Genomic DNA, 12815 nt, shown 5'->3' with positions numbered 1-12815 from the left:
AGTGATCAGCCAGAATTAACTTTCCGGCACAACAAAAATCAACACTCCTGAAGGAAGAAAATGAATACTTTTTAAAAAAAAGTTTATTTATTTCTTTTTAGTAATCTCTGCACCTAACGTGAGGCTCAAACTTACCATCCAAGATCAAGAGTTGCATACTCTTTGGACTAAGCCATCCACGTGTCCCAAGAAAAGTAAATCTAGTTTCTACAACATAATATTCACATTATCCAGCATGAAGTAAAATGTTTCTAGACAACTCTCATTTTTCTCTTTTTCATTTCCTTCCTCTTCCTTTCTTTTCCTAAAATTAAATAAATAAAATTAAATAAATACAATACAATATAATACGATAAAAAATTAGTCAGAAGTCATTAGGTATAGCCAGTTAGCCAGGCAAACAAAACATACATCGTTGGGAGAGTGGTAAAGGGGAATACACAGTTACATAGAACACAGAGTTGAAACCTGAGAAGGATGAGAAATGAGTCCATGTGAAGGGCTCTTGGTGTGAGATATCAAAGTTTGGCATGAAAAAGGCATCCAAGTAGCAGGGGAAGTTTGATACAAGTTGTCCAAGTCCAAACATAGTGAGAATGATATTCAAGCAGAAGGATGACCTAATGTCACTACAGAAGGCCAGGCTGGTGTACAGTGTAAAAATCCAAATGTAGTGATAACAGCACCCACACATGGATGCAAAATCATAGTATCAGAGAATGAGAATTGGAAACTATGGAAAGGTAGTCTACTATAATGTAAGAAGAAGCCTGCCACTTAGGAAGATAACCTACAATGGAGAGTTGGAATACAAATGGTATTAATAGGACTTGAACATGAGAGTGCAACCTGGAAGGACTGAAGGGAACCATAGGGTGAGTTTGTCTGCTGCTGGTTGTTGAAGCCTGAGTGATATTTCTCCCTGGTTGGATGATATTTGAGCTGATATTTGAGCAGTGTGAGGAGGCAACTGTATTAGTGTAGTAAGACTTCCATAACAAAATACCAAAGACCAGGTGGCTTAACCAAGAGAGATTTATTTTCTTATAATTACGGAGGCTGAAAGTTCAAGATCAAAGTGTTTGCAGGTTTGGTTTTTCCTGAGGCCTCTCGCCTTGGCTTGTTGATGCCACCTTCTCCCTATTTTCTCATGTGGCATTTTCTTTGTTCATCTAGATCCCTGGAGTCTCTTCTTATAAGCATTATCAGTCATATTGGATTAAGACCTCATTTTTATGATTTATCTAAACTTACTTATCTCCTTAGGGGCCTCATTGCCAAATACAGTCATATTGAAGGTTAGGGCTTCAAGTTATTAAATTTAGAGGGACGTAATTCAATTCATAATAGCAACTTACATGGGATGGGAGACAGAAGTTGGAGATTTGAAATTGACTGGATGTAATGACTACAAGGACGGAAGAAGCAGAACAACAAATGAGTAATATAGAGGATAGAATAATGGAAAATAATGAAGCTGAACAAAAGAGAGAAAGAAAAATTATGCATCACAAGAGTAGATTTAGGGAACTCAGTGACTCCATCAGACATAATAATATTCATATCAGAGGAGTCCCAGAAGAAGAAGAAGAGAGAGAAATGGAGACAGAAAATTTAACTTAAGAAATAACAGCAGAAAACTTGCCTAATCTGGGTAAGCAAGCAGACATCCAAATCCAGGAGACATAGAGTACTCCCATCAAAATCAACAAAAGCAGACCAACACTAAGACATATTGTAATTAAGTTTGCAAAATATAGTGATAAAGAAAAAAACCCCAAAAGCAGAAAAACAAAAGAAGTCCCCAATTTACAAGAAAAGATCCATGAGGCTAACTACAGATCTTTCCACAGAAACTTGGCAGGCTAGAAGAGAGTGGCAAGATATATTCAAGTGCTCAGTAGAGGAAATCTACAGCAAGAATACTCTATTCAGCAAGGCTATTATTCAGGATAGAAGGAGAGGTAAAGAGTTTACCAGACAAATACAAACTAAAGGAGTTCATGACCACTAAACCAACCCTGCAGAAATATTAAAGGGGACTCTTTGAGTAGGAAGGAAGGACCAAAAGTGACAAAGAGTAGAATAGGACAGAGAAAATCTCCAGAAACATTGACAAAACAGGTAATAAAATGGCACTAAATACATATCTATCAATAAATACTATGAATGTAAATGGACTAAATGCTACAATAAAAAGACAGAGGGTGTCAGAACAGATAAAAGAAAAAACAAGACCCAACTATATGCTGCCTACAAGAGATTCATTTTAGACCTAAATTCACCTGCAGTTTGAAAGTGAGGGAATGGAGAAGCATTTATCTTGCAACTGGAAATCAAAAGAAAGATGGAATAGCAATACTTATATCAGGCAAACTAGATTTTTAAAAAAATTTTTTAAATAATTTTTGTTTTGTTATATTAGTCACCATATAGTACATCCCCAGTTTTTGATGCAATATTCCATGATTCATTATTTGCATATAACACCCAGTGCATCATGCAATATGTGCCCTCCTTAATACCCATCACCGGCCTATCCCAATCCCCCACCCCCCTCCCCTCTGAAGCCCTCAGTTTGTTTCCCAGAGTCCATAGTCTCTTATGGTTCATTCCCCTTTCTGTTTACCCTCTTCATTCTTCCCTTCCTTCTCCTACCGATCTTCCTATTTCTTATATTCCATAAATGAGTGAAACCATATGATAATTGTCTTTCTCTGCTTGACTTATTTCGCTTAGCATAATCTCCAGTCCCAACCATGTTGCTGCAAATGTTGTGTAATTGTTCTTTCTGATGGCTGAGTAATATTCCATTGTATATATGGACCACATCTTCTTAATCCAGTCATCTGTTGAAGGGCATCTCGACTCCTTCCACAATTTAGCTATTGTGGACAATGCTGCTATGAACACTGGGGTGCATATGGCTCTTCTCTTCACTACATCTGTATCTTTGGGGTAAATACCCAGTAGTGCAATTGCTGGATCATAGGGTAGCTCAATTTATAACTTTTTAAGGGACCTCCACACTGTTTTCCAAAGTGGCTGTACCAACTTGCATTCCCACCAACAGTGTAAGAGGGATCCCCTTTCTCCACATCCTCTCCAACATTTGTTGTTCCCTGCCTTATCAATTTTTCAGGCAAACTAGATTTTAAACTAAAGACTGTAGCAAGTGATGAAGAAGGGCACTATATCATTATAAAGAGGACTATGTAACAAGAAGATCTAACAGTTATAAATATTTTTTTATTTTTTTATTTTTTTAAAGATTTTTATTTATTTATTTATTTGACAGAGATAGAGACAGCCAGCGAGAGAGGGAACACAAGCAGGGGGAGTGGGAGAGGAAGAAGCAGGCTCATAGCAGAAGAGCCCGATGTGGGGCTCGATCCCAGAACGCGGGATCACGCCCTGAGCCGAAGGCAGACACTTAACCGCTGTGCCACCCAGGCGCCCCCACAGTTATAAATATTTATGCCCCCAACATGAGAGTACTCAAATATATAAAACAGTAACAAACAAAGGAACTCATTGATAATAATACAGTGATATTAGGGGACGTTAACATCCCACTTATATCAATGGACAGATCACCTAAGCAGAAAATCAACAAGGAATCAATGGCTTTGAATGACACACTGGACCAGATGGATTTAACAGATATAGTCAGAACTTTTCATCCTAAAGCAGCATAAAACACATTCTTTTCAAGAGCACATGGGATGTTCTCCAAAATAGATCACATACTAGGACACAAATCAGGCCTCAACAAGTAGAAAAAGATTGAAATCATACCATGCATATTTTCTGACCACAATGCTATGAAACTTGAAGTCAACCACAAGAAAAAATTTGGAAAGGCCACAAATACATGGAGATTAAAGAACATCCTACTAAAGAATAATGGGTCAACCAGGAAATCAAAGAAGAAATTTAAAAAATATACAGAAATAAATGAAAATAAAAACATGATTGTCCAACACCTTTGCAATGCAACAAAAGCAGTCATAACAGGGAAGTATAGAGCAATGCAGGCCTACCTCAAAGGATACAAAATATTGATTTGAAGGGAAACGTGCACCCCAATGTTTGTAGCAGCATTATCAACAATAACCAAATTACGGAAAGAGCCCAAATGTCCATCAATTGACGAATGGATAAAGAAGATATATATGTATCTATAATGGAAGATTTCTCAGCCTTAAAAACAAATGAAATCTTGCCATTTGAAATGACATAGATAGAGCTAGAGAGTATTAGCCTAAGCTAATATTATATGTGGATATTTACACATATCTCAAACTGAATTCCAGGTTTCCTCTTTCCCAAAAATTCTTTGTCTTTCAGTATTCCTCATTTAATAAATGGGACCTTCATTTATGTAAGTAGTTTATTCCAGGAATTCAGAACAATAATTCCCTCCCCTTTACACCGCCAATCTTGTCTATCACTAACGATCTTTACTCCAAAATATTCCTTTGAGCCTTACAAATTACCCAGCTTCCTCAACCTAATTTAAATTGTAGGTAGTATAGTACAGTGGTTAAGAGTAAGACTTCAGAGCCAAAGCGCCTGTGTTTCAATTCCTTCTCTTCCGTCTAATGGCTATACTACCTGGAAAAATATTTACCCTGTCTGTGACTCTGTTTCCTTATCTTCAAAATAAGACTAATAATAGCGTTGATCTTACAGGATATTGTGAAAGTATCACATAAATTAATACTACAACAGTGTCCAATATATTTCAGCTACTTTTCTTTCTTATTATTTTCTAAGCCAGGATCATTTCTGGCCTGTTTTAGAGCAGAGTCTTTTCAACTGGATAACAAATATTTCTCTTACAGTATTTCACTTACTTCTCCACATAATAGTCTAAGTAATCTTTCTAGCAAAATCTAATCATCCCTGATACCTTGCTGCAATGTACAAAGTCATGTTTGTAACCTTATCCTTCCACTCTTTGTATTCCAACTTTACTAATCTTCCCTATGTTTCTCTTAGATAGTAAGCTCTTTCTTGCCTCAGGGACTTTGCAAATGCTAGCTTGTCATCATCTAACAAACTTTTACTGGTCTTTTAATTTTCAAACAAATTTACTTTTTCAAATAGGATTTGTTGGTGGGACTTCCAGAATAGCAGAGTAGGGACCACCATAAATATACTGTTCCATGAAGGCCACACAATATGGGGAAAATAATTCAAATCAATTTTTTCAAAATTCCAGAAGTTAAAGGGTTAAAACAACCATAAGAGCAGTTCATTCAGGAAACAAAGAAACAAACTGCTGAACGTTGATTAACAGTGGGATTCATGACTTTTTACCTTAGCCTATTTCCATCTCTCCTTCCCAGCCCTGAAATAGTTTTGAAAACCAACAGCATTATAATCGTGGTAGCTTTGAAAATTAGCTACCTTACAGCCACCAGAGAGAGCAGACCAGGACTGCAGTTCCCCAAAACTTCCCACCTCAAGTACTGTTACTCTTTGAATTGTCTCAGAGCTTCCTGAAAAATCATTATTTACAGTGTGTTGCTGTTATTTGATACAACTTAGAGTTCCTTCCCAGGAAAAGTCCTTTCCCCAACATGTTTGTTGAAAAACAATTACCTGAAATTATTTATTATCACAGTTGCCTGAGACTGAGATACAAGTTGGGATAAGCAAGAGCTTACAAAAAAAAAAAAAAAAAAAAAAGACTTGTAGAAAGTGATGAGACCGTGGGGGCTCTGAAAAGTTCTGACATAATCCTGGTGATCACACACACAGGGCTGTGAAAATGCCCAGAAAATAACTAAGAGATCCCAATTACTCATATCTGGATGAGCCTGAGGCCCTGCACAAGCAGGAATTAAACTCTAAACCAGAGATGTACAAAAGTATTAATCTTTCCTCCTCCCCAGACATATAATATCCCTCAACAAAAGATAGGAGATTTACCAGATTAAGGCATTTAGGGAAATCTCTAAGAATTAGCTGACCACTAAGCCGATTGAGCAGAAATTTCTGTGAATACAAACTTCATGAGATGCAGACTTTGTAGAATTAGTCCAAGAAGGTCACTAACCAAACAAAAATAATGATAACAAACACCGGATAGGGACGAATATGATTTTCATAGTGCCAAAATATATTACCTAAAATGTCCAGTTTTCAGCAAAAAAATAAATGACTTTAAAGAAAAGGGAAAATATAAACCATATACAGGGGGAAAACATAGAAACTATTCCTATGGAGGCTGGATTTTGGACCTGCTAGACAAAGATATTAAATCAGCCTTTTGTTGAGATTATCAATAGTTTATCTCTTTCTATCTGTCAATCAATAATGTAATCTATAAGTTATCTAAATATAAAGTTTACTTAGAGAAAAATTAAAGAAATTAGAAAAAAGAACCAAACAGAAAATCTGCAGCTGAAAAGTACAATAATTGAAATGAAATATTTACTAAAGGGGCAAAACACTATGTTTAAACTTGCAGAAGAAAGAATCAGTGAACTTGACAACAGGTCAATAGAGATTATCCAGTGTGAGAAAGAAAAAGAAAAAATAATGAAGAAAAATGAACAAAGCCTCCCAAACTTGTGGGATACCATTAAATGTTCCAACATGTGCATAATGGGAGTCCCGGAAGGTGAGAAAAAGAGAAAGGGACATGAAATATATTTGAAAGACTATGGCCAGAAACTTTCCAAATTTGGCGAAACACATTAATCTGTACATCCAAGAAGCTCAATAAACTCCAGTAGGATAATTTCAAAGAAATCCACACCAAGGTATATCATAGCCAAATTTTCAAAAGCCAAAGACAAAAAGAAAATCTTAAAGGCATCAAGAATAAAATAATGAACCACATGCAAGGACTCGTCTACAATATTAATAGCACTTCTTATCAGAGAAGAATTTCTAATCTCCTTACCCTCAGGTGTGGGGAAAATTTAGTCTACCATATTCTCTGCATTTTTTCTTCATTGCTTTTATCAATTTTATGTTAACCTGTGATTATTTGTTTAATTCCTATCTCCACCTCATTGTTAAATTGTCAGGAATAGATCTGACACATAGTAAATCCTAAGTAAATGAATGAATGAACTAATGAATGAATGAATGAACAAATGAATGAACACAAATCATCCACCATATATCTGACTTCCTCAGTTTTATTTCCAGGGTTTCTTTGACTATACTACTAAGGAGCTCTATCAACTTCTCTGAGAGTTAAAGGGAAAAGACATGTCAAGTATTTTTAAAATATGAATGACTATTATTTCATAAAGCTTAGAGCCGTTATCTTTGAGAGAAGAAATGAACGATGATGGTGTTTTCTTTGGAATGTCATTCTACACATTCCAAATTTTCCATAATGACCTGCTATGGACTGAATTATCCCCTTCCCCCAATTCACATATTGGGTTCCTATCCCCTAATGTGACTATATTTAGAGATAGGGTTTTTTGGCGGTAATTATGGTTAAATGATGACATAAGAGTGCAGTCCTAATTTGATTAAGACTGGTGGCCTTGCAAGAGGAAGAAACTTCTCTCTCTCTCTCTCTCCCCCTCTCTCTCCGTGCACACTGACTAAGGAAAGACCATGTCAGCACACAGTAAGCAGGTGTCCATCTGGAAGCCAAGAAGTGTCCTTGACAATGATGCAAGCCAATGAGTCCTCACAAATCATGCAGGCACCTTAATGTCAGACTTCCAGCCTCCAGAACTGTGAGAAAATCAATTTCTGTTGTTTAAGTTACCCAGTCTATGGTATTTTGCTATGACAGCCTAAGCTGACTAACATTCTCCTATATTTATTTTACAACAGGACGGAATCAGTTTTATATCAGACTTAATGATGTTGTGTCACTAAACGTTCACACTCTTCTGCACTGGTTTTTTTTTTTCAATGATTTGATTCAATAGAGAAAAAAAAGATGCCTTAAATTGAGGATTATTGAGGATTGAGATAATGCAAAGATTGTTAGAACAAGTAATCAAAGCAGAAGCAAAATTCAACATCTATTTTTCCTTCTCAATTCTTTCATCTCTTAACCCAAATTTGCACGTATGCACTTTTTCTCTGATACAAGCTTGGAAAGTTACATATTCACCTTTTTCCCTCTCAGATAAGTTATTGTGATCTTATATCTATATCTTGACTCTCCCATTGGAATGTGAGCTGGTCGGCAAGGATCAGGAATAAACTGATCCCTCTTACTACCCAGTCTGGCCTCGCATGTCCCCAGCATATCATGGCATCTCTGCATTGTATTGGGGGGAGGAGTTCTTCTGTTTTAGGGATACTTTTGTGACTCTAATTTAAAAATATCTTATCTGTAGAGTTAAATATTAGGTCCCTGAAACATTTCTTATTCATTTAGAATCCCTACATATTTTGTTGAGTAATAATAGTCTTGTTAAGCCTAATTTGTTATTTCTTATACAGTAGGACAGTAGGCTGAACAAGGCCAGTACTGACCAGCTTTCTCTCTGGACCTTTGTATGCTCACTTGTGGAATGGTGTAAGACTGCATACAGCCGAGGTCTCGTTTGATATTGGAGCTTTGCAGGGGTTCAGTAGTGGCTCTCCAGTCCTCAGAAGCCTTCAATAGTTTCTCCATCCCCTCAAAATAATAAACAAACAGCTTAGCACAGCCCAGTGGTCTGACCGTAACTGTGTAAACTACCTTTGAAGCTGCATTTCCCACCTTAGCCTTCTACGAACCTTGTTCCCTGATAACAGAGGACTGTTGTCATTCTCTGTACACACAGTACGCTTCTAGGCATCTGCACCTGACTCCCCAGCCTTTAATGGTCTCCCCTAATCCCCCACCGATCAAGAATATCTCATCCACACCTACTGCTTTAAAGCCCCCTCACCTCCAGATTAAAACTTGAGTGCCTTTGTTCTCTCAGTTTTTCTGCTTTCCCTCATTCTATTGAAAGAGGATGTTTATATGTGTGCCTACCACTTGACCAAAGGAAAGTGCCTTGTATCTTTTTATTATTTGTATCCCTAGTGATGTGTACACACATACACACACACACACTTTATTTAATTTATAGTTTAAAAATAAGTTAAAACTGCATGTAAACTATAGTGCAATTAAAATTAAAAACTTCAAAAAAAGAAATAAAAATTAAAATTAAAAATAAGTTAAAACTAAAAGTAACAGCTTCGTTATTAAGTAACCTTTTGTTCATTGGGAAAAAAAGTACTCATTTTGATTACAAGAAGACTCACAAAAAATCAAGTATAACATTCCAGCCAAAGCTTTAATCTCCAACTAAGCACATTCGCTGGAATCTCACGAGAGACTAAATCTGAGATATATTCTATATTAGTTTATCACCCCTGAGCCCTTAATTAGCATGAGGTCTCACAGAGTTACTAGATGAGAAGGTCATTTTAAAAATTACTCAGAATTATCGCATGGTTCTTGCAAAAAATAAACGGAAAAGAGGGGATAGAAAAGAAATCCAGGAGATGTTCGCCCCAAATCCCAGCAGGTTTGACAAGTGTGCACACAGTGTTAGAAGACTGCTTATTGGAGCAGGAGTAGGCAGGCAGACATGGATGCTTATCCTGGCTCTGCCTGTGAGATTGTTGTATCCATGGCAGGGTACTTGGACAATTTCTCAGGTAAGAATGTGCTCTTGTTTCCCAGATACATTGTGGGGATTGAGAGACAGAGAATTGTAAAATGATAATATGGCTCTAAATCACCTTTTTAAACAGCATGATGGGAGCATACCTGTTTGGGGATTCTAATCATGACTTAGAAAGTGCTGTGCTGCCTGGATTTGGAATTGGTTTCAGGGTGAAGAGAGTTTGAAGTTCACTAAAGATATCAAAAATGATATATAATGGCTGGAAGTTGGCTATGAATGATTTAGGTTCAAGTTAAATATTGCAGGATGAGACTGAAATCCATGACATATCATATTTCATTCAATTTGAGACACCATTCACTATAATATGCACCAATACTTTACGTACAAGGAAGAAAGAAAGCCCACTGGCAATTATAGGTGTAAGATACTTTTGCTTGTGCTATATATTTGGATTTTAGAAAATTAAAATGTGAAAATATATGCTTCTTAAAAACAATAAAATAAAATATATGTGCGTGTATATATATACATGTGTTACTAGAGATCATCTCATGTTCACCAAAAACTGTGTCCAAAAAGTAAAGTCAATATATCTATTCCTAACTTTGTTTTCTCCACCCCTCTTTTCTTATGCTGAATGGCACTGCTTTTTTTTCCTAGTTGCTTGACTCCTTTCTCTGTATCACTCCCCGTACCTCACGACTCATCGAGTTCTTTGGCTTCCTCTATTCTCTCTGCTGTTTATCCTTTTTCCTTTCACCATTAGTTGACTAACTTTGCTCCACCTGTCAGACTCCAGCTTTGATGTTGGAAAAAAATGCTGAATGTGCCAAGTCCAAATTAATAGATCCTTCTAAGTTCCTCAGCATCTATTGAATTCATATATTCCTACTCACAACCCTTATCCTATGTTGTACCCAATCACTTCCTTGGCTGTAGCTACCATGAAAACACAAGTTCCTTGGCTACAAGGAATGTCAGTCTGTTTTACAGCTGTGTTTCCAGAACCTAGAATGGTGCCTCGTGTGGATCAACTGTTGTATAAAACTCAATGATTGAATAAATGAAAATACTAATTTAGACTTTTTAAAAAATAAAAGTGCTTTGGTTTTCAGATATTTTAAAGAGTAATACAAATAAAAACATTCTCAAATTGAAAGAGGTCAAAGAAAAACAGCACAATGCTGTGCAAAAGAGAAATCATTTAAGTCAAATAAAAGCTAAATGCACTAAATTTCTAATACATGTAAAATGTTCATTTTATCCATTTTTGCTTTCATGCCAGACACATACTGTATGTCACAGTGAAGAAAGTTTTATTTTAGCAGCTTAATTGTGTTTCCCAACTCTGAGCTACCTTTTAATCTTTTGGGAGAATGATCAGTAACCTACATTGATTGTATTTCTGCTTCTATAAGACAAGAGGCTCTTAATGGAACCTGTGATCACTGTGGGTCAGAGAATTAAGAATACAAGCCCATTTCTTTCCAAGCCTTTTTTTAAAGAAAATATAAAAGGTTAACTATCTTTCTTGAAGAGATTGCCTAAAAATAAAGTTGAAGTCATTATCAATTGACTACGTATTTTTACTCTACAGACATCGTTCTGTAAGATATATGACAATTAGAAAGTTTATATAGTAGAAATTTCATGGTCTCTGGAGTTTAAATTTCTTGATTCTATATTCTAACTCAGTGATATGGAATAAATCAGTTAATTTATAAGCATCAACTTCCTAATCTGTAAAATGCAGGTAATAATATATGAGTTTTTATATGTATTAAAAATAAAATTAGATGAGATTTAAATTTTTTTAATTTTTTAGTTTGTTAGATGAAGTTCCTGACACTTAAAAATGTAAAAGAGTAAATATAACAAAGTAAAACAAAGCCTGTTATACCAGAAAACAATAAAACACTTCATTTTAGTTATAAAAAGAATTCAAATCTACTAGCTGTATTTTGTAATAACAGGGCTAATATATATAAGGCAATATGTAATCATGTGACTTTTTCAAAATCAAGTGGGATTTTTAACAATGGTCCATACTGATTTTTTTTTCCCAAACAAATTAAGACATAACTAGCATGCTCACTAACAAATACCTCTCATGAACATCCCTCATTGAACGCAAGATGCTGATAAATCGTAGAACAAAATAGTGATAGATTACAGCATGTATGTCAGAATAGGATAATCTACATGAAAAAATTTGGCAGAGATAATCAGCTGGTATTTATCACTACTTGTTTGTGTAGTCACCTTAGTTTCTTCATGCAGCAAGTTTTACCCTTAATATTCTACTAGGATTGAAGGGTTAGAGTGGCATGAAACAGTTAAAGTTTTCTGCTTTAAAAAAAATTCTTCTCTTCCTGATTCAACATGACATTTTTTTTTCTCATTTGTAACATGATAGATATTTCTGTCCTTTGGGTAAAGTATTTGATTGAACATTTAAGTTACTTTTTTAGATCTTCAATTTTCACTGATTCATCTCAATAATGCCTTGGCTTTTTCACCTCTCACCGCCTCTAGCTTTAATATACCCCAACGTTATAGGTAACAAAATCATAAAAATTACTTTGTGTACTGTATTATTGAGAACTATAAATGGTCTTAGAGCATTTTTAAATGAAATCACATTTCTTTCAATATTAAATCATGAGTATTTGCCATGGTTTAATTAATACTTCAGTTCCTCGCACACACTAAATATTCGATGAATGTTGCTCCTTGACACATTTATGTGACATCAATTTTCAAACTGTTTTAAGATTCAGGTCACAGATATATTTGACCAGTTCCCTCTTTTTATGAGAATTCCAAGTTTCCAATAAGAGTACTGGATCATGTAAAGTTAATTTTCTTAAACCATGAAGTTGTATTCATCAATGATTCTAATAGCTGATTGCCGTAACCAATGGATTCATGAATGATTGAGTGGAGATCAGGATTCTGCAGCTAACCTCATTTGTGCTTGTAGGTCTTGTACCCTGATATAAGGAAGGGAGCATAACAAATTTCTGTGTTGAAAACAGTAGATTCTTAATACACTGCACTGGGTATAACCCTCAGGTTACAGAAAAATTGTGTCAGTCTTGCCTAAAGAAATAAAAAAAATGTATATATTATATATATAAAATACTATGCTAAAAGAATGAAGAGTAGAAAATCCAATTATCTAAATGCTCTCAAAAGCAAACAACC

Source organism: Ursus maritimus, unplaced genomic scaffold, assembly GCF_017311325.1.
Source record: "Ursus maritimus isolate PB19 unplaced genomic scaffold, ASM1731132v1 scaffold_13, whole genome shotgun sequence".
Taxonomy (NCBI): Eukaryota; Metazoa; Chordata; class Mammalia; order Carnivora; family Ursidae; genus Ursus; species Ursus maritimus.
This window is presented reverse-complemented; position numbering follows the sequence as displayed.